Source organism: Doryrhamphus excisus, chromosome 12, assembly GCF_030265055.1.
Source record: "Doryrhamphus excisus isolate RoL2022-K1 chromosome 12, RoL_Dexc_1.0, whole genome shotgun sequence".
Taxonomy (NCBI): Eukaryota; Metazoa; Chordata; class Actinopteri; order Syngnathiformes; family Syngnathidae; genus Doryrhamphus; species Doryrhamphus excisus.
The window spans coordinates 18,188,677-18,211,093 of NC_080477.1; the positions used below are offsets into that span (position 1 = coordinate 18,188,677).

At 40.4% G+C, this 22,417-nt stretch overlaps 2 protein-coding genes and 10 non-coding genes across 14 annotated transcripts in view; 11 read left to right on the forward strand and 1 right to left on the reverse strand.

Moving 5' to 3' along the window:
- The window catches only part of loxl1 (lysyl oxidase-like 1), a 223,809-nt gene that overhangs the window by 123,327 nt on the left and 78,065 nt on the right, over positions 1–22,417 (reverse strand). The window lies entirely within an intron of this gene.
- On the forward strand, positions 15,403–15,474 carry trnaw-cca (transfer RNA tryptophan (anticodon CCA)). Its single transcript has one exon. It is a non-coding gene; the product is annotated as a tRNA-Trp (tRNA).
- trnaw-cca (transfer RNA tryptophan (anticodon CCA)) lies at positions 15,793–15,864 on the forward strand. Its single transcript has one exon. It is a non-coding gene; the product is annotated as a tRNA-Trp (tRNA).
- On the forward strand, positions 16,614–16,685 carry trnaw-cca (transfer RNA tryptophan (anticodon CCA)). The gene has a single exon. It is a non-coding gene; the product is annotated as a tRNA-Trp (tRNA).
- On the forward strand, positions 16,859–16,930 carry trnaw-cca (transfer RNA tryptophan (anticodon CCA)). The gene has a single exon. It is a non-coding gene; the product is annotated as a tRNA-Trp (tRNA).
- On the forward strand, positions 17,062–17,133 carry trnaw-cca (transfer RNA tryptophan (anticodon CCA)). Its single transcript has one exon. It is a non-coding gene; the product is annotated as a tRNA-Trp (tRNA).
- trnaw-cca (transfer RNA tryptophan (anticodon CCA)) lies at positions 17,306–17,377 on the forward strand. The gene has a single exon. It is a non-coding gene; the product is annotated as a tRNA-Trp (tRNA).
- trnaw-cca (transfer RNA tryptophan (anticodon CCA)) lies at positions 17,706–17,777 on the forward strand. The gene has a single exon. It is a non-coding gene; the product is annotated as a tRNA-Trp (tRNA).
- On the forward strand, positions 18,052–18,123 carry trnaw-cca (transfer RNA tryptophan (anticodon CCA)). The gene has a single exon. It is a non-coding gene; the product is annotated as a tRNA-Trp (tRNA).
- Positions 18,297–18,368, forward strand: trnaw-cca (transfer RNA tryptophan (anticodon CCA)). The gene has a single exon. It is a non-coding gene; the product is annotated as a tRNA-Trp (tRNA).
- trnaw-cca (transfer RNA tryptophan (anticodon CCA)) lies at positions 20,078–20,149 on the forward strand. The gene has a single exon. It is a non-coding gene; the product is annotated as a tRNA-Trp (tRNA).
- insyn1 (inhibitory synaptic factor 1) overlaps positions 21,601–22,417 on the forward strand; it is an 82,811-nt gene continuing 81,994 nt past the window's right edge. Inside the window, exon 1 of one of the 2 annotated variants that reach the window (XM_058088455.1) lies at positions 21,601–22,219. The gene's annotated coding sequence lies outside the window, so the exon portion shown is untranslated. Of the gene's footprint in view, positions 22,220–22,247; positions 22,372–22,417 lie in introns of those variants that run through there. The other variant, XM_058088456.1, reaches the window with a different exon arrangement.

Sequence of the window (22,417 nt, forward strand, 5' to 3'; positions counted from 1 at the left end):
TATGAGAGACGCTGATGGACTTGTCTATTTGTTTGTGGCTCTGCAACTACTTTGCATGGTGACTCAATTCCAAGGCTGTTAGAGCACACAGGGCTGTCCTTGGCTGTCACGTCTCATCATTGGCCATTCAGTGAGAGTTCAGCTGAGCAGGGGGCAGTGTTTGAGCAATGCAATGGTGCCAGGGGGAGGCGGTGCGGTGTGTGTGTGTATGTGGGAGTGGGGGTATTCTCTGCAGCGGAGTGACAGATGATGGCAATGACTGACTCCACCTTATCAGGGCTTGGCCGTAGCAGGCTTCGGGGGGGAGTCTGGGCTCGAGAGGGTAACTAAAAGGTGCGTTTGTTTTGCGGGTATTCGCACTCCAGCACACACAAGGAGCAGGCAAATGCATACTTGCAAAAAAATGTACACACATGCAAGAAACAACAGCAGCCTCCTCCCATGTGAACATGCGCCCACTGTCAAACAATCACCGTGTTGTCTCCCTATTGATATTCCTCGCAGCTGTGGCCTTCATGCACTTCCAAGTCATCATGGGCTGCCTGCAGCAACCATGCATAATGGAACTCTGTACCACTTCACTCCTCCCTCTCTTTCCTTTAACCCCGCAGAAAAGAATTGAGTGTTTCTTAATGTGTGTGCAAGGAAACAGCTACTTTTAAAAAATTCAAAGTCAGTCACAGAAGTGTACCGGGGTAGCAGAATAACCTCAACTAAGACCACCTTGACGTTAGTAAGGAAAAAGATTATTATGCAGTAGCACTCACTGGTATATTAAAAATATAATTAATACAAATATATATATATATTGTGATTTAAAATATGTATAAAAATTAGGGCTGTCAATCCATTAAAATATCTGATTGTGATTAATCGCATCTGTCCATGTTAACTCAGAATTAATCACATTTAAACGCAGATACAAATATGTTTTTATTGATAAATTGTGGTAAACAATGACATTTACATCCATTCATTCATTTTCTACTGCTTATCCTCACGAGGGTCGCGGGGGCTGCTGGAGCCTATCCCAGCTGTCTTTGGGCAAGAGGTGGGGTACACCCTTGGACTGGTCGTCCAATTTTATGTTAAAGGATATCAATTTCGGGCCAATATTTTGAACAATAGAGTTATTTTAAATATGACTCAAACTTTGACAGCCTTAATAAAAATAAATACAAATAATACTAGCACTCACTGGTATGGTAAAAATATAATAAATAAAATAATAATAAATAACATAAATAAATAAATAAATACATTTAATAAATAAATTTATATATATTTATGATTTTTTTTAAATATGTATAAAAATTAGGGCTGTCAATCGATTAAAATATCTGATCATGATTAATTGCATTGTCCAGAGTTAACTCAGAATTAATCCGATTTAATTGCAAAAAGAAATAAGTTTTTATCTATAATAAGTAGGGGAAATCTCTTTGTGGTAAACAATGATATTTACATCAAATTTTATGTAAAAGGATATCAATTTCGGGCCATTATTTAAAACAATAAAGTTATTTTAAATACGACTCGAACTTTGACAGCCTTAATATAAATAAATACAAATATTACTAGCACTCACTGGTATGGTAAAAATACAATAAATAAAATAATAATAAATAAATAATAATAAATAATACATAAATAAATAAATTTAGTAAATAAATATGAATATATATATATGATTTTTTTTAAATATGTATAAAAATTAGCGCTGTCAATCGATTAAAAATCTGATTGTGATTAATCACATTTGTCCATAGTTAACTCGGAATTAATCATATTTAATCACAGCTAAAAATAGGTTTTTATCTATACTAACTAGGGGAAATCTCTTTACATCCAATTTTATGTAAAAAGGATATCAATTTCGAGCCATTGTTTAAAACAATAAAGTTATTTTAAATACGACTTAAACGTTGACAGCCTTAATAAAAATAAATACAAATATTACTAGTGTTAATTTTAGATTATATAGAATATAATTTTAGATGCATATGTACAAAAATAATAAAACCTCTACCCCTGAAAGGTGCCTTTCACCTTCTGCAGCTGAGTACTTAAACCCACTGGAGCATATGATGTAGATTCATAGTAGACCGCTTTCATTTTTTACAAAGCCCAACCTAATCTTCTCTTTTATTTCTTTTTTGTCCAAATGGTCGTATTCAGCAGGTTTTTCCTCCATGCTCCTCTTGCTCCTTATCATTCCGCACATTATTTACGGCCTCATTAGCTCCACGCATGGAGACACTTGTGTCTTCTTCCATGCATTTAAGTAGTTTACATGGCAAATCCAGAAAGACAACACACCCTGAGCGGCTTTTTCCTCACTCCGGTTACCTGCTGAGCTTGTTAGCCTCGCAGACGTGTGACGAAGAGAGAGCAAGACACAGCAGATGCCACGCTGCCTGTAAAAGAATGGCATGAAAGCACTTTTTTTTTCTTCCCCCTACCACCTCCTTTCATTCAAAATCTGCTAGCATTGCATTTCTTCAAAGCGTGAAAAGGGGATCTTCAACAACCTTTGTATAACTTTGAAAGTAAATGAACAATGTTTGACTTCCCCTCATGTTGCGTGCGCCCCCCCGCAATTCCCTGCTGACTTTTTTTTTTTTTTCGCATCTCTGACGTTGTTGTTTGAACTACACACTGTAAATGTGTGTTTTGTTTTCGTATGCCTGCCACCGCGGACATTTACATCGAGCTCCTGAAAGCAGAACAGCCTGTCCGCCATGCTGTCACCCAGCTGGCAGTGCAAAACAGATATTTATGGTAAAACTGAGATTTATTTATGCATTTTTACTAACATGTAGACATAGTACATAGTATACAATGGACAAAACAGTTCATTCCGATTTGCTCAATTTGCACATTTTTGGATACATTTTCCCCATATAGGAAAGAATGTGAATAATTTCAGAGTACATGTTAGTATTTCTTATCCAGGCCACAGGCAGCTGCAGTGCACTATGGGAGATAGGAAATGCTCCTTCCACATATTATTTGTTCATTGCTTTTCTTTTGGCACGGTGGTCGAGTGGTTAGCATGCAGACCTCACAGCTAGGAGACCGAAGTTCGATTCCACCCTCGGCCATCTCTGTGTGGAGTTTGCATGTTCTCCCCGTGCATGCGTGGGTTTTCTCCGAGTACTCCGGTTTCCTCCCACATTCCAAAAACATGCCAAGTTAATTGGCGACTCCAAATTGTCCATAGGTATGAATGTGAGTGTGAATGGTTGTTTGTCTATATGTGCCATGTGATTGGCTGGCGACCAGTCCAGGGTGTACCCCGCCTCTTGCTTGAAGTCAGCTGAGATAGGCTCCGGCACCGCTCGCAACCCTTGTGAGGATAAGCGGTTAGAAAATGAATGAATGAATAATGTCAGAACTAACAAATCCATCAACTGAGTAGTTTTATTTCATTTTTGTTTTATTTAGGTTCATTAAAAAGCTTATTTGTTTGGAGTTTGCATGTTCTCCCCATGTTCTCCCGTGCATGTGTGGGTGTAATTGCCCTGTGATTGGCCGGCGACCAGTCCAGGGTGTACCCCGCCTCTTGCCCGAAGACAGCTGGGATAGGCTCCAGCACCCCCTGCGACACTTGTGAAGAAAAGCGGTAGAAAATGAATGAATGAATGAATGAATGTTTTTATTTTTTGTCCAAAGTAGAGGCATATTTTTTTTTTCAGAAAATGTAGTTTCAACAATAAACTGTACTACTTCAGGGGCATATGACTCTGGAGGTTCTACTTTCTTTGCCTATTTATGAGACAATCAGCCCGGTTTTATAGACCACCATCTTTCAGGCCGTAAACACCGGTAAGTGTTACCCGGAGGCACATTTAGATGCAAGATTCATGCCACGCTATCATATATGGGAAAAAATAATTTATTAATCATCTGTGTTGGTGATGGCTTTGCACCGACAGTACCTATGTGATATTCATATTCACATAAAGCATACATATATTCATTACAGGTGTATTAGTTTTACTTGATTAAAGCTCAGCACAAGATTACAATCTCACTCGGGCGGTTTTAACAGTGGCTACTAACCTGCCCCAAGAATAAAGTCCTCATTTTCAGGTGCACGGCCGCGTGGTATAATATATTTTGTATTCTGGAATTCACCCCCCCGCGCTTGTGTGGTTCTCAGGGACGTACATGGCTGACTGGCTCCTGGGGGCGAGACAGATGGAGACTGCTGGCCAGCCTGACACATGTTGAAAGACTGTGATGAGTCAGTGACGAGAGGTGGGTGGAATGAAGGCCCACAGCGCTCTTTCCATGTGTCTATGTTGATGAGAGCATGGGAGGATTGGAAGGTGCTATAGCGTATGTGTCGTTAATTGAAACTGGGCTTGGATAGCACCCCCAGCGTACGGTTGTGTATATAACTAAACCCTGAAATAGCTCCAAAAAAATGTCATTTAAACGATCAATTTCATGCATTTTTCCAAACGTGTCGTTTTCCAAACTATGGCGCACCGTTCCATAGCCCAAAGCAATAAGTGCCAAGTGTGCATTGGGGTCGAGCTGAATAATTTAGCCTCGGATCAGAGGACATTTTCATACTTCTATTGGCACATTTATCTGCACAATCCTCCCATCTCCTCTTTTGCCCCCCAAATGCAACTTCCTTCTTAGAATCCTATAAATATCAGAATCCACTGATGACTTTTCTTTAGGAACATGGAAAGAAACTCTTGAATTTGAGAGTTCTGCATGATGGGGATTGTTATGATGCTTTAGGGCTGTCCACATGAATATGGATTTTTTTTTTTAAATATGCGTTTTGGTTGCTGTGACAGAAGATGTAACAATCATGTGACCTACTTTCTACCCTAGATACAGTAAGTACAGAAAACCCACGCATGCACAGGGAGAACATGCAAACTCCACACAGATGAGCTTTTTAATGAACCTAAATAAAACTAAAATAAAATAAAACTACTCAGTTGATGGATTTGTTTGTTCAAACTCCACACAGAAATGGCCGAGGGTGGAATTGAACTCGGGTCTCTTAGCTGTGAGGCCTGCGCGCTAACCACTCGATTACCGTGCAGCCTCGTACCTTTAATTAATTCATTCATTTTCTACCATTTATACTCACAAGGGTTGCAGGCGGTGCTGGAGCCTATCCCAGCTGACTTTGAGCGGTAATGGTTTTATTTCATTTGAACATGCATCAGATTACAATTGAATGCATCACATAATCAGTTCACAGTTCCACATGTCCAAAAGGAGTAGGAAGAAGCAAAGCTTATTAAATCCTACCCCTCCATCTGGTACTTTTACAATCAGTAACTGTTACATTTGTTCACTTCCTGCTTTCCTAATTTATTTTTATTTTTATTTTTATTTTTATTTTTATTTTTATTTTTATTTTTATTTTTATTTTTATTTTTATTTTTATTTTTATTTTTATTTTTATTTTTATTTTTATTTTTATTTTTATTTTTATTTTTTATTTTTTTTTATTTTTTTATTTGATTTTTTTATATATATATTTTTGTTTTTACAAGTACAATGTGATATGACCATACAATGACATAATGGGTACCATAGTAACTGTCAATATAGTGATATATATATAGCACATCATGTACTGTTTATGTATTTGAACCTGTGTGGAGTAGTGAAAGTCCAAAAGAAATTCAAACTGATTCTTGTTTTAAAAAAATAATTCAATATGTCTGCTGTTGGATGTCCTTCTTGGAAAAAGAACAGTTGAAATAAATAATGAAAAACCCATAATTAATACGACCTTCATGCCCATGATGAGTTGAGAGATTGCCAAAGGTCTGAACTGGTTGTCCTTCCAGTGAAGGCACCTTAACACATGGCTCCCTTCCAAACATTCAGGCTCTGGTTGGAACTTTTCGGAATTCTCTGTCAACCAACAACACTAGGAGTTGCATAGAAAAATAGTGACTGACTTCCTGTACAATTGATGCATTTATTTATTTTTTCCAATCGCGATAGAATATTCCTATCCGGCACTTTTAAATCCATAGCGTTAGACATTTGTGAGTTCCTATGTCCACTCTGCCTCGGGGTTCAGAATTTCATGATGTCATTAACACGGTAAATAATTCACAATTTAATTCATTTTCATAGAGTGACAGCTTTTACCGTAGCTTTTAGAGAAGATTCCTATCCGGCAACCAGGGACCGATATTTGCATTAAAGACTGTATGACAGGCAGCATCTTAATGGCCATTATGCAAATAGTCTATGAGGGTAATTAATTAAATATATGACCGGGAGTTGACGGGAATGACTTTCAGTGCATCTGCATGTAGTTTAATGTGTTTCTGCTGCTTGTGTCAGAGAACCATCACCATCTGAAAACTAGTTAGCGGTATGAAGACTGGCTCTACACTCCTGCTATTCGTCATCTACAAAAGTATTATACTCCCATCTGCAAAGTAGTTGACTGGCGCGGCACCCCGTCACTGATACCGTATGTAGATGACACACGGGTCGAGAGCAGCACTCTGAGAACAAAAAATGTACGTATTCTAGACAGAGAAGACTGATGGTTTGAAAGGGGACTGAAGGAGACCGTCTACGTCAAAGTTGAGAAACCATCTATGAACAGAGGAAGAGGTCTGAGACACAGTTTTTTTCTTCCACATACAATGATCTCCTTCCATACCTTCCTGAAGATCCAATCAGTTAGCATCTAACAGAAAACCAAAGCACAGCCATCTTGGTTTGAGACGTGTTCAGGACCACGATTACGTTCGAATGGAATGCTAACGACTGTCGTTGGCAGTCTCAGCCATTTCTTTCATTAATTTTCTACTGCTTATCCCCATGAGGGGTGCTGGAGCCTATCCCAGTTGTCTTTGGGTGAGAGGCGGGGTACACCCTGGACTGCTGGCCAGCCAATCACAGGGCACATATAGACAAACAACCATTCACACTCACATTCATACCTATGGACAATTTGGAGTCGCTAATTAACCTAGCATGTTTTTGGAATGTGGGAGGAAAACGGAGTACCCGGAGAAAACCCACGCATGCAAGGGGAGAACATGCAAACTCCACACAGAGATGGCTGAAGGTGGAATTGAACTCGGGTCTCCTAGCTGTGAGGCCTGGACGCTAACCACTCGATCGCCATGCAGCCCTTTTCAATCATACACGAGCAAAAGAAAATTCAACCACTGTACAATAAAATTAAAATAAAGTAAAATTTTATCCGATCCCAGCTGTCTTCGGGCGAGAGGCGAGGGACACCCTGAACTGGTGGCCAGCCAATCACAGGGCACATATAGACAAACAACCATTCACACTCACATTCATACCTATGGACAATTTGGAGTCGCCAATTAACCTAGCATGTTTTTGGAATGTGGGAGGAAACCGGAGTACCCGAAGAAAACCCACTCATGCACGGGGAGAACATGCAAACTCCACACAGAGATGGCTGAAGGTGGAATTGAACTCGGGTCTCCTAGCTGTGAGGCCTGCACGCTAACCACCCGTCCGCTGTGCAGCCCTTTTCAATTATACACGAGCAAAAGAAAATTCAACCACTGTACAATAAAAATAAAATAAAGTAAACAATTTTGCCTATCCCAGCTGACTTCATGCGAGAGGTGGGGTACACCCCGGACTGGTGGCCAGCCAATCACAGGGCACATATAGACAAACAACCATTCACACTCACATTCATACCTATGGACAATTTGGAGTCGCCAATTAACCTAGCATGTTTTTGGAATGTGGGAGGAAACCGGAGTACCCGAAGAAAACCCACACATGCACGGGAAGAACATGCAAACTCCACACAGAGATGGCTGAAGGTGGAATTGAACTCGGGTCTCCTGGCTGTGAGGCCTGCACGCTAACCACCCGTCCGCTGTGCAGCCCTTTTCAATCATATACGAGCAAAAGAAAATTCAACCACTGTACAATAAAACTAAAATAAAGCAAAATTTTAGCCTATAAGGTTTAGATCAGGGGTGGGCAAACTTTTTGACTTGTGGGCCGCGTTGGGTTAACACATTTTTCAAGAGCACTTTAAACATCAGACAAAAACTATGAATTTGAATTTTACAGTTTTGTTGCATTTTTTTTTTTTACTGAATAAGACATCTGACTTGAAAGTCATGTTGCCAGCTTGTATGTTAAAAGTTGAATACTGGAAAGCAACTGGCGGGCCGGATTCAAACGTTTGGTGGGCCTCATGTGGCCCCCTGGTCGGTGTTTGCCCACCCCTGGTTTAGTTGATGACAGAGCTTCAGTCTAGTGAGATATGCAGAGGTAACTTCGGGTTTTTGGATTTTTCTCATGATTTTTCTCATGATTTTTCTCATGATTTTTCTCATGATTTTTCTCATGATTTTTCCATGGTAGTTTCCTTTCTTTACACTGTAAACAAACAAGAAGACGTTTTGGTGTATGGATTATGATGTGTATCAATTACACTACATTACATCAACAAATGTAAATCTAGCTACCAAAATGTGGAACGGAAACAAGGAGAAAGGATGGGTGTAGAAGGATGCGAGCACATCAGAGATGACCCATATTGGTGCAACTTGTTATGGATTCAGAAAGAGGCTGCTGCGCTTGTTAGTGCACGGCTGGGTGGCGTTGGGAGATGCAGTTATCTGTCGCGGCTAAAGCCCTCCGCAATTCTATTACGCTTGTTTATAGCGCTTGGCAAACGGCACACTTAGAGATACTTTGGCTTTTTCCGAAAGGGTCGAACGGGGAAGAACAGAGAGGACATCCCGAGCAAAGTGAGGAGATTGGAAGTTGCAGATTAAACCAAGGATGACTGTCAAACTACAAGTACATGCAGTGCAATGGTTCATAAACACTATGGGATTAAACGATACGACGGATTATATTTTATAATCTTTCTATGAATTCAAACCCTCACGTAGTTTGAAAGAGAGGATTTGCAAAACAAAACTCAATAATTCCGACAGCGACTCAGACGCTTTCCCTGTTGAAGATATGCAAAGTAAAAGAACAGTTACTTTCATGCAAAACAAACATTTTTGTGGTGTTGTTTATGTTGTGGTTGCACGGCGGTCGAGTGGTTAGCGCTTTCCCTGTTTAAGAAATGCAAAGTAAAAGAACAGTTACTTTTATGCAAAACAAATATTTTTGTTGGGTTGTTTATGTTGTTGCATCATTGTCTAAACCAGGGGTCTCAAACTCAATTTACCTGGGGGCCACTGGAGCTAGGGTCTGGGTGAGGCTGGGCCGCATCAGTTAAAAAAACCCTGCACATTTATAAAAATTAAAAAATTAAAAAATTAAAAAATTAAAAAATTAAAAAATTAAAAAATTAAAAAATTAAAAAATTAAAAAATTAAAAAATTAAAAATTAAAAAATTTAAAAATTAAAAAATTTAAAAAATTTTTAAATTTTTAAATTTTTAAATTTTTAAATTTTTAAATTTTTAAATTTTTTAAATTTTTAAATTTTAAAATTTTAAAATTTTAAATAATAACATTCCACTGTTCATATTCGTAACATATTCATTTTTATTTATGACACAAAATAAGCTGAAAAAAATAAACAAATAAAAAATAAAGAAAATAAATCAGTAATAAATAAATCAAATAATGACAAAGTAGCAAATAAGAAAAACTTAAGAAAACACATATATGGGTAGAGAATTTTTTTTTCAGATTCAACAGTATTTAACCTTTATTTAACCTTTACCATGAACATTAATGAAACGAAACCATTTTACCCAATTAGCAAGTTAGCATCGTTACATCTAGGAGCAGCGTCGTAATGTGCAAAATTGCTGTCATTAAACTTTCATATCAAGGTGGTTTAGACATTTTGTTTAAAAAAAAAAAAATATATATATATATATATATATAAATATATATAAAATCAAAAATTTGTATCAAAGTGAAAAATATGCCTTTTTTCTCCCTTTTCTCTTTTTTTTGTTGAGATCTGATATTTTTCAGAAACTTACCAATACTACCGCTGATTACTAAAGAACGGAATAAGGTAGAAACTAACTTTTTTTCTGATGAAAGATGAGAGTTTATTCTCTCTTTTGTGCCTGGAAAAAATTGTCAAAATCCTGAAAAATCGCTGCTATGCTGGGAGGGACGGCTTTTGAAAAATGGCTGCGTTTGAATGAGTTAACAAATACTGTATTTTCTGGACTATAAGTTGCTCCGGAGTATAAGTCACACAATGCCAAAAATGCATAATTAGGTGGGAAAAAACATACATAAGTCGCACTGGAGAATAAGTCACATTTTTTGCGGGTAATTTATTTTACAAACAAGTTCTAGGCAAGGCAAGTTCTAACAATAAAAGAATAGAGAACAGGCTGAATAAGTGTAAGATATGCTAACACAATGGTTATTCAGCTACACAAAAAATAAACATAAACAGAAAAGGTGTCCAGTGTTTATGTAACATAAACAGTCTTTTCACTCTGGAGTATAAGTTGCAGGAACAACCAACCTATGAAAAAAAGTGTGACTTATAGTCCAGAAAATACGGTATTTACGAGGGATTACAGTATATAAATAAATGAAGGACTCAAAGTAATAACAATTGTACACCAGGATAAATTATAAGTGACAGTCTGTGTCCTGAAAGCATGTTAAATTAAATAAGACAAAACCACAATTGAATTGAATATGGCCTTCTATTTAATACATTTTATATCCCTGAAAGCTTTTAATTTCTTTTGGCATCGTTTTTCCTTTCTGATCAAAATCTTTGACATAATGTACGTACAGTACATTGCCACGGCCTATATTTCACACCGCCATCGTCTGTTTTCACATTCCTCTGCGGCTCATTGCATAAGCATAATCAAGGCTAATGAGTCAATAAATTCAACAAAATAAATGTGCCAACAAGATTTGGAATAAAACATAGATTTTCAGTCCTTCAAAAAAACAAATTAACACCACCAGCTAGTGGATTAATGGAAAAATATTGATGCATTCACACTTCATATTCCTTTTATTATTTTTAATCTGCATCCTCACAGATGGAGATGCTGACGCGCAGTCAAGTGCGACTATGATGACATCATAGTAAAAATAAGTAGAACACATTAAAAAAAAAAAACAGCATGGCTTGATGCTGATAGGCTGTGATGGACGTGTGGGAGTAGTAACTACCAGTCTAGTGCACCAAAGTGTGCACTGAGTGTTTGCCATATTTGACGTGACACACTTTTAATGAGCAATCACGACTTCCCGTGTATGAAAAAGTACAGATGGAGCAATTCACAGGGGGAAAGGGTTGCGGTGCTACAGTGTAGATCACGTAAGCGTGTCAGTTTGGGAGGCGACAGCCTTCAAACCAGGATTTTGGTTTGTGGCCATTTCATCAACAGACCTTTCCATGCCACAAATGTGTTATGTTCATAAAAAATAATGAGACTAAGCAATATTCACTGAAAGGGAATTTCTTTTACAGTCTCCAGGTTTTAATATAAAAAATTAAAAATTAAAAATTAAAAATTAAAAATTAAAAATTAAAAATTAAAAATTAAAAATTAAAAATTAAAAATTAAAAATTAAAAATTAAAAATTAAAAATTAAAAAATATATAAACTATATTTGGAAAGCAGGAAGTGAACAAATGTAACAGTTACTGATTGTAAAAGTACCAGATGGAGGGGTAGGATTTAATAAGCTTTGCTTCTTCCTACTCCTTTTGGACATGTGGAACTGTGAACTGATTATGTGATGCATTCAATTGTAATCTGATGCAAATGTTGTTCAAACGAAATAAAAACATTACCATTATCATAATTATCTCACAACAGGCACAATAATCCTAAATAAAAATTCCCATTAAAAAACACAGATAAATAACAGCACCAAAACAGAAAATAAAGCCCAAAAGGGGGACATAAACAAGGGAACCTACACAGGGCGTGACACTATATTGTGTAATATGAATGTAAAGGTGCACGGCGGTTGAGTGGTTAGTGTGCAGACCTCACAGGTAGGAGACAAGGGTTCAATCCCAGCCTCGGCCATCTCTGTGTGGCGTTTGCATGTTCTCCCCGTGCATGCGTGGGTTTTCTCCGGGTACTCCGGTTTCCTCCCACATTCCAAAAACATGCTAGGTTAATTAGCGACTCCAAATTGTCCATAGGTATGAATGTGAGTGTGAATGGTTGTTTGTCTATTGTTAGGATAAGCGGTAGAAAACGAATGAATGAATGGACTATGTCTGGCCTAAGGTGAAACAGGTAGTTGGGGTTAAAGGTCACCATAATTATTGCTTTCCGTCACTGCCAAGGAGTGATTGCTTTGCGTAACGACAGGGCTTTTGCGCTCACCTCATCAAAAATACATTGTGTTGTGTATGCTTCAAAGTTATCTCCAACAGGTCAATAAGAAAATGCCCTCCAGAACTCTCAACGACCTCCAGCAGCAATTAGAATTTGGGAAACCCTCATTAGCGCCCTTTTGTGATATGCAATGACATTCTCCCAGAGGAGATACTGTAATTTGTCACACACTTTTGGAGGGCCTCAACCTTTGACTTCTTTCCTTTAGTAATTGTAAAGTTTAGTTTAACTTTTTAAATGTTGAAAAACCCGAAAAGAAAAAAAAAAACATGGGTACTTGCATAGCTCTTATGACCTTCTATGCAGTTTTTTATTGCTTTTGGTGCTTTTTGTTGTTAAAAAAAAAAATGTGGTACTGCCGTTGGTTAGAATGCTTGAAATGTGACCTTTTTTTGCCTTTTATGTTGAAATGGGGGCGGCACGGCGGTCTAGTGGTTAGCGCGCAGACCTCACAGCTAGGAGACCACGGTTCAATTCCACCCTCGGCCACATCTCTGTGTGGAGTTTGCATGTTCTCCCCGTGCATGCGTGGGTTTTTTCCGGGTACTCCGGTTTCCTCCCACATTCCAAAAACATGCTAGGTTAATTGGCGACTCCAAATTGTCCATAGGTATGAATGTGAGTGTGAATGGTTGTTTGTCTATATGTGCCCTGTGATTGGCTGGCGTCCAGTCCAGGGTGTACCCTGCCTCTCGCCTGAAGACAGCTGGGATAGGCTCCAGCACCCCCCGCGACCCTCGTGAGGATAAGCGGTAGAAAATGAATGAATGTTGAAATGGCTGAAAGGTTCATTATTTATGTATTCATCAGCTTTATATTGTTGCTATTCAGTAACACTTGTGTGCAATGCTAATGCTGACAAAGGGTGCCCTTTTTTGTGGCTTGCCCCCCCCCCCCCCCCCCAATATCTTGTATTGCCTTCATCTTATATTTATTAAATTATATATATGATATCACATTTACAGTATTCTGATTAAAACACACCATTTGAATTCAACAACTGTAAGCAATCACTATTACTGCGGTTTACATGCACATGCTTTATTCTTAAAATAGGATCATAAATTACCGGGCCCGGCATTGATCCACAATCAGACAGCTCGACCGTTGAATGATTTCATCTGGACAAAAAACAAATATGACACGAGGCCCACTCTTCATGATGAGACCACAGAACCTCCCAGGCTGCAAAAACATGACCATAATTCCAGTGCTGGTGAGGAAAGTAAATGAGAAATCAATCAAACACTTAAGCCTCATTTCATTGTGCAAGAGCGCTGATCCATCACCGGGTGTTACGGTCAGAGGCGGCTTCGACTGGAGTGCATGCTTTAAAAAAAAAAAAAAAAAACGCAAACATGCGTGGGATTGGGACTGAAATATTAAAAGGTCAGCCGAGAGGCAAAGAGGGAAAGATGGGTGTCGCTAACGAGCCGGAGCTGTCTGTCCTTTTCTGTTTGTCCATGTGAAACAACGGTGTCTATGTCTGGCCGTGCAACATGCACACGCCAGCTGTGCCGTTGCCTCGTAAATCACTCACATCAGTTGAGTCAACATTGGTCAGATCGTGGATTACCATGTCAAACATTAGTGCTGTCAAAAATAGCACATTAACAGTGGTAATTAATTTATTTCATTGCTTACGTTGAATTTGTTGGCATAATTAACGCATAGCAACATGGCAAGAAACACGCACAGTGTATCGCTTTAGAGTCTAACGCTATTTTAAAACTTTATTCCAACCGGAACACATCAACAGCAGTGCAATTCCAACATTATGTATATATATATACACATCTCTACTCCATATGTGCTGGGAACACGTCCTCATTGTCGTGAGATGACCGCAAGATGCATTCAGGGACACTCCGAACATCACAACAACGTTTTTATTACATGTGTATGAACAGAAACACATTCATTCATTCATTTTCTACCGTTTTTCCTCACTGGGGTTGTTGGAGCCTATCCCAGCTGTCTTCAGGCAGGGTACACCCTGGACTGGTCCCCGACCAATCACAGGGCACATATAGACAAACAACCATTCACACTCACATTCATACCTATGGACAATTTGGAGTCGCCAATTAACCTAGCATGTTTTTGGAATGTGGGAGGAAACCGGAGTACCCGGAGAAAACCCACGCATGCACGGGGAGAACTTGCAAACTCCACCCGGAATTGACCCTGGTCTCCTAGCTGTGAGGTCTTCGCGCTAACCACTCGACCACCGTGCAGCCCAACAGAAATACATTAATTCATTTTCTACCACTTATCCTCACAAGGGTCGCGGGAGGGGTGCTGGAGCCTATGCTGGAGCCTATCCCAGCTGCTGAGAGGCGGGGTACACCCTGGACTGGTCGCGAGCCAATCACAGGGCACATATAGACAAACAACCATTCACACTCACATTCATACCTATGGACAATTTGGAGTCGCTAATTAACCTAGCATGTTTTTTTGGAATGCTGGAGTACCCAGAGAAAACCCACACATGCACTCGGAGAACATGCAAACTCCACACATAGATGTCCGAGGGTGGAATTGACCCTGATCTCCTAGCTGTGAGGTCTGCACGCTAACCACTCGTCCGCCGTGCAGCCCAACAGAAATACAAAGAGTGGATATTTTATCATTCACTTTAGAACTCTGATTTAGGAAGTACAATTTGCTGCATTTAAGTATGCACAAAAAATCCCAGAAAATACACTCAAAACATGTGAATTCAAAGGAAGTGATGTGGCTTTGAATGCAACCCCTCATTGCTCATAATAACACCGCCAAAGTGTGATTCAAAGGTTCTGCTAGCATTAGAGATGTGGGAGCTATTAACATACACATCTCGTTCTGTCTTTTAGTATCTTTCTTTCACATGACACTAAAAACAAGAATTAAATGGAACAAAAAAGAACACCACACTTCTTAGTTATTAATGTCACTTTCAGAGGAGCATATCCTTTAACATGCTCAAGGATACTGAATGAAAACAACTGCAACTTTACCAAAATTAAGTCACAATATTCAGATGAATGTTGTCGGGGTCACAAAAGTATGGGGAGACCAACAGGACCCTGTGGCGCAACGGTAGCGCGTCTGACTCCAGATCAGAAGGATGCGTGTTCGAATCACGTCGGGGTCACAAAAGTGCATTTTTATGCTTGGCCACCAGTCCAGGCTATACCCCGTCTCTCGTCCGAAGACAGCTGGGATAGACTCCAGCACCCCCGCGACCCACGTGAGGATAAGCGGCAGAAAATGAATGAATGAATGAATTTGCTGCATTTAAGTATGCACAAAAAATCCTTAAACATGCTCAAGGATACTGAATCAACCTGGGAGTGTTTTTGGGCATCGGCAACTGCAAATAGCAACTTTACCAAAATGAAGTCACAATATTCAGATTAAATTTGTGTGTTCGGGACACATCGGGGTCACAAAAGTATGGGGCGCCCAACAGGACCCTGTGGCGCAATGGTAGCGCGTCTGACTCCAGATCAGAAGGATGCGTGTTCGAATCACGTCAGGGTCACAAAAGTGCACTTTTATGCTTGGTGACCAGTCCAGGGTGTACCCCGTCTCTCGCCCGAAGACAGCTGGGATAGGCTCCAGCACCCCCGCGACCCTCGTGAGGATAAGCGGTAGAAAATGCATGAATGAATGACCACCTCCTCATCATCGTTACAATATGATCTTTGTCCTTAATGATGTGTTCAGGACACCAAAAGAGCAGCCAATATCGGTGGCCGTTTGTCCTCTCTCTGAGCTTTTTATGATGTTCCCCTTTTCACCACACCACTTCCATGGGTGATGGCTTTACATAATAAAGTGCAAAATGTTAACTAGTTCACAGTCTTGTATTTATGGACTAAAATTAAGTTTTATGGGAACGCGTTCATCACTACAAAACATCATAACACGGACCACCTATAACATGGGACCTGTAAAAGCAAGGACCAGGATGTGGAATTGCTGAGGATTCTAAATTCATTGTTGATGGATGTGAATCAGCTAACAAACACACACTTCTGTTCAGGAATCGTGCCTTGGGTCTTGTCACAGTCTTTTGAGGAATAAAGGTAATCAAGATGATTAAGTATTAAGGCAATGGGGAAAATTGATGAATTGCTTGAGGAAATGTTTTTCTGACGTATTCCACAAGTAGTCTAGTAGTATTGCATTGTATATATTTTGGACATTGCAATCAATAGGGGTTAATTTAAACAAGTCAATTTGACTCAATTGAAGTGCTTATGTTGGGGTCACAAAAGGGAGCACCAGGACCTTGTGGCGCAATGGTAGCGCGTCTGACTCCAGATCAGAAGGTTGCGTGTTCGAATCACGTCGGGGTCACTAAAGTGTCGTTTTATGCTAGGCGTGGCCTGTGGTACATTCTGAAAATGTAATCTACAAGGGGAAAAAAAACACTTCAAATAGAAACTTTACAAAAATGATTTGAAAATATTCAGATTAAATTTGCGTTTGCGAATCACGTCGGGGTCACAAAAGTGCACAAGGAACACCAGGACCCTGTGGCGCAATGGTAGCGCGTCTGACTCCAGATCAGAAGGTTGCGTGTTCGAGTCACGTCAAGGTCACAAAAGTGTAGTTTTATGCTAGGGGTGGCCTGCGGCAAATAGCAACTTTACAAAAATGAAGTCAAAATATTCAGATTAAGTTTGCGTGTGCGAATCACGTCGGGGTCACAAAAGTGTACGAGGAACACCAGGACCCTGTGGCGCAATGGTAGCGCGTCTGACTCCAGATCAGAAGGTTGCGTATTCGAATCACGTCGGGGTCACAAAAGTGTAGTTTTATGCTAGGCATGGCCTGTGGTACATTCTCAAAATGTAATCTACAAAAGAAAAAAAACACTTCAAATCTAAACTTAAGAAAAATGAATTGAAAATATTCAGATTAAATTTGCATGTGCGAAACACATCGGGGTCACAAAAGTGTACGAGGAACACCAGGACCCTGTGGCGCAATGGTAGCGCGTCTGACTCCAGATCAGAAGGTTGCGTGTTCGAATCACGTCGGGGTCACAAAAGTGTAGTTTTATGCTAGGGGTGGCCTGTGGCAAATAGCAACTTTACAAAAATGAAGTCAAAATAAATGATGAAATTTGCGTGTGTGGGTCACGTCGGGCTCACAAAAGTGTACGAGGAACACCAGGACCCTGTGGCGCAATAGTAGCGCGTCTGACTCCAGATCAGAAGGTTGCGTGGTCACGTCGGGGTCACAAAAGTGTAGTTTTATGCTAGGGGTGGCCTGTAGCTAATAGCAACTTTACAAAAATGAAGTCAAAATATTCAGACTAAATTTGTGTGTGTGGGCCACGTCGGGGTCACAAAAGTGTTCTTGGATCAGCCGGACCCTGTGGCGCAATGGTAGCGCGTCTGACTCCAGATCAGAAGGTTGTGTGTTCGAATCACGTCCGGGTCATGAAAGTGTAGTTTTATGCTAGGCATGGCCTGTGGTACATTCTCAAAATGTAATCTACAAGAGAAAAAAAACACTTCAAATCGAAACTTTACAAAAATGAATTGAAAATATTCAGATTAAATTTGCATGTGCGAAACACATCGGGGTCACAAAAGTGTATGAGGAACACCAGGATCCTGTGGTAAGTTTACTTCAAAAATGAAGTCAAAATATTCTGATGAAATTTGCGTGTGTGGGTCACATCGGGGTCACAAAAGTGTACTCGGATCAGCAGGACCCTGTGGCGCAATGGTAGAGCGTCTGACTCCAGATCAGAAGGTTGCGTGTTCGAATCACGTCGGGGTCACTAAAGTGTCGTTTTATGCTAGACGTGGCCTGTGGTACATTCTGAAAATGTAATCTACAAGGGGAAAAAAAACACTTCAAATAGAAACTTTACAAAAATGATTTGAAAATATTCAGATTAAATTTGCGTTTGCGAATCACGTCGGGGTCACAAAAGTGCACAAGGAACACCAGGACCCTGTGGCGCAATGGTAGCGCGTCTGACTCCAGATCAGAAGGTTGCGTGTTCGAGTCACGTCAAGGTCACAAAAGTGTAGTTTTATGCTAGGGGTGGCCTGCGGCAAATAGCAACTTTACAAAAATGAAGTCAAAATATTCAGATTAAGTTTGCGTGTGCGAATCACGTCGGGGTCACAAAAGTGTACGAGGAAGTATTGCAAGCAATAACCCCCCTCCTGTGATTTAGCCTTATGTCAATATGTTCCCCCACCTTTTGGGTGAGTCCAATCTTGTTTTTTACGTGTCCAGTCTGCGTGGTATTTGCACTAATGTGCGTCAGTATTTTAAGCAGTTTGTTTTAAGGCCCAACTAAAATTACATTCAATAAAAAGGCTCCATAAACTGTGTGGCACAGGCAGGAATATGAAATGCTAGCAATATTATTCTGGACCCACTCCAGTTTCCTTGTAAAAAAAAAAAAAAAACAGTCGGTATGACCTTAACTTAAAAAAATATATTTTATGGGATGAAATAATCAATTTCTTCTCCCCATGAAGGCGTCACTGACATGGAGCTATCTGTGCCGTGCACCTGGGTCTTTCCACTGGGTGGTCATTTAGTAGTGAACATACTCCATTTGGGATAGCTCTATTAAATATACCTTGGATTTACCAAGAAAATGGGGAAAAAAGGTGTTTTTCAATGTCGGGCAAAAAGAAAATGACGGTATAAAAGTCTGCCGCAAAGAACATAACCTCCTTATTTTTGCAGACATGCTGTTTCTTCTTGAGAGTCACATGAGCATCCTGTCAGCAATGCTACTCCGAGTATGTGTGAAAGCGACATAAAGATGCGGACATTTTGTCTTCAACAAATAAAAAAAAAACATAGATCACACATTTACATGTGTTTAACTAACACAACCTTGAATAGGAGTCATTAATGTTTTATTTTTTTTCATAGGCATAGCTTGATTATTTATTAATCAAAGGATATTTAATTTACTGGGAAAATATTCCCCCAATTAGCCTTACAGCATCAGCATAACATCTGCGATTCTAGGACACCAGACCAACTAATCTGCATTGAAAATCCATGTAACCTGAATCCCACTTTACAATTATGCAGAGGAATGCACTGAGCCTCCGGCTGTTCTGCCACGTTATCTAACAAAACATAACAAAAAAAAATCACTGGTGCGTATGGCTCAAGAAGTTAGAAATTTAAACACAGTAAAATCTCCAAAACGAAAGTGAAAAGTTGGAAATATGGCTCAAAACCTGTTGTTCAATGTATTATATATATACATACAGTATATTATAGATATATAGACACATTAAGCATTATATTTATATAGTTATATATTTTTATGCATTATATTACATTATATATTAATCATTTTCAGGCCTAGAAAATGCCACATTAATTAAAATACGGCATTCAGAAGACACATTCAAAGACGTGATAATACTGTATGTGCAGAGGTGGGAGAAAGTCAGTGTTTTGCAAATGTCAAGTAAGTCTAAAGTCTTTAACCTAAGTCTCAAAGTCGAGTCTCAGGTCATGTTTAGACCAAGTCATAGGCTTTCCTCCCACATTCCAAAAACATGCTAGGTTAATTGGCGACTCCAAATTGTCCATAGGTATGAATGTGAGTGTGAATGGTTGTTTGTCTATATGTGCCCTGTGATTGGCTGGCGACCAGTCCAGGGTGTACCCAGTCTCTCACCCGAAGACAGCTGGGATAGGCTCCAGCACCCCAAGGATAAGTGGTAGACGTAGAGGAGCGACACCAGGACCCTGTGGCGCAATGGTAGCGCGTCTGACTCCAGATCAGAAGGCTGCGTGTTCGAATCACGTCAGGGTCACAAAAGTGCGATTTTATGCAAGGATTGGCCTGTGGCACATTCTGAAAATATAATCTGACAAGAAAATTAACAACTGCAAATAGCAACTTTACAAAAATGAAGTCAAAATTTTTCGACGAAATTTGACACGTCGGGGTCATAAAAGTGTAGCGGAATAATCAGGGCGCAATGGTAGCGCATCTGACTCCAGATCAGAAGGCTGCGTGTTCGAATCACGTCGGGGTCACAAAAGTGAAGTTTTATGCTAAAATTATCCATAGGTATGAATGTGAGTGTGAATGGTTGTTTGCCTATATGTGCCCTGTGATTGGCTGGCAACCAGTCCAGGGTGTACCCTGCCTCTCACTCAAAGACAGCTGGGATAGGCTCCAGTTGAGGATAAGCGGTGGATAAGCGGTAGATAAGCGGTAGAAAATGAATGAATGACTTCAAGAGACGTAAGCCACGCCCTAGTTTGTTCTTAAACCCGACTGGACGTTAATAGATGCATTCCATGTGGCAGATTCTGTGGGAATTCTGTGAATTCCAAAGCCATCAAAATTGCGACTCAAGTCCAAGTCACGTGACTTGAGTTCCAGGTCGCTGATATGTAGTATTCTACACTGATCACTCTGGAATGTCTGGAATGTTACTATAATCTTTGTTGAGACACACAAGCACCAGACTTGATCGGCGGAACATCAGGCTTTTATTGAAGGTTTTCGATGACATCACAATGGGCACAATGATCACTACCACAGTGAGTCCAACCCTGCCGGTTTTGCCGGTATTGCGAACCAAGCTTTGACACCGGTCATACAAGGAATGAACTGCCTGAATTAGCTGGTCCATATTCCCGAAGTACAGAATTCCCCAGGGAACACACGCTAATGCCTTCCCCAAGTCCACAAAACACATGTAGACTGGTTGGGCCAACTCCCATGTACCCCCAAGATTAAACCAATGCAGTTGCTCTAAAATGGCGCCGTCCCCCCACAATTGCACCATCACATACAAGTGTATTACAAGATTTCCTCTTTGGAGAGTAATGGCCGCCTAAACAAACCAGACAGTATTTTGGACGTTAAACAAGTGCGCAAACGGATGCCAAGGTTAAACTTTCTCAAAAATTTTGGATGTTAACCAAAAACCAGAGCAGATGATAACTGAGGTACTACTGTAAATTTATAGATATGCGAATACAGTTTCAGTTGATTACCTCCCAAATGACTTTGGAAGACATGCGGAATGCCAACTTCCTAATCAGTAGGCCAAGTTCCTTCTCTTTACTGACTCCCAGGTGAGGAAAAAAAAACCTTGCCTTCCATATTAACTATGCAACATCCCTGTATTTTAGGGGTACCCTTATCCCCCCTTGAGACACCCCGCCTCGCGGTGTAGGACGACTTCATCCGAAGAGATAACACGCTCGATAAAACTTCGACGACAGGTAGCAAGCAAAAGGGAGGGACGCCGGTGAAAGAAAAGACAAGAAAAAGGGATGGAGGAGGAATGGATGGATGGCTGTGCCTTTAAAGCGGGAGGCTCCTCCTCCGCTGAGTGGAACAGAAGAGCCGAGTGGTGCTGGCAAAGGAGTCTGAGCCACATGATAAACTCTGGCATCAGCTCGTCTTCATCCGGCAGTCAGGGAGGACACAGCGAGGGTGCAAGGGGGGGCAGAGAGACAGTAGAAAAGAGCAAGAGCGACAGAAGGCGGTGAGAAAGAGAGATAGAAAGAGAGGAGGGGGTTGTTGAGGGGGGGTCAAAACGATGAGACGAAGCAGATAGACGAGGAAAGAGAAAGAGAGAGGAGAACCTGTCATCTTGCACACTGCTTCTTTTTTTTTTTTTTTCTTCCTTCCTTCCCCGCAGCTCAAGCCCAGTCTGTCGGCTGCCTGGCGGCGGGGATGACGGGTGGCTCGTTTTCAAGGCGCGCGGTTATCTGAGCGATGCTCGTGGCGGCGTTGACAGAATCGGAGGCGGCATCTTCGGCCACTTTCCTCAGTGGAGCAGCCTCCTCTACTGTTCCCCTTCTGATGAGCCTCAGAGTGAAAGACCCCCGCTGATAGAGGCTTCTTCTCTGTCAAGACAGTAAGTAAGGGGAGGGAGAGAACTCCTGTGTGTGTGTGTGTGTGTGTGTGTGTGTGTGTGTGTATCAAAAAGTGTGTGAGTCAGAGGACTTGTATAGCAATCATGTGCATGGAGCTCTGAGCTCAGCAACTGCAAAGTGATGCACAGACAAGGTGAGTCCATATGTTTGAGTCCAAGTGTTTTCTGACCCCCCCCAAG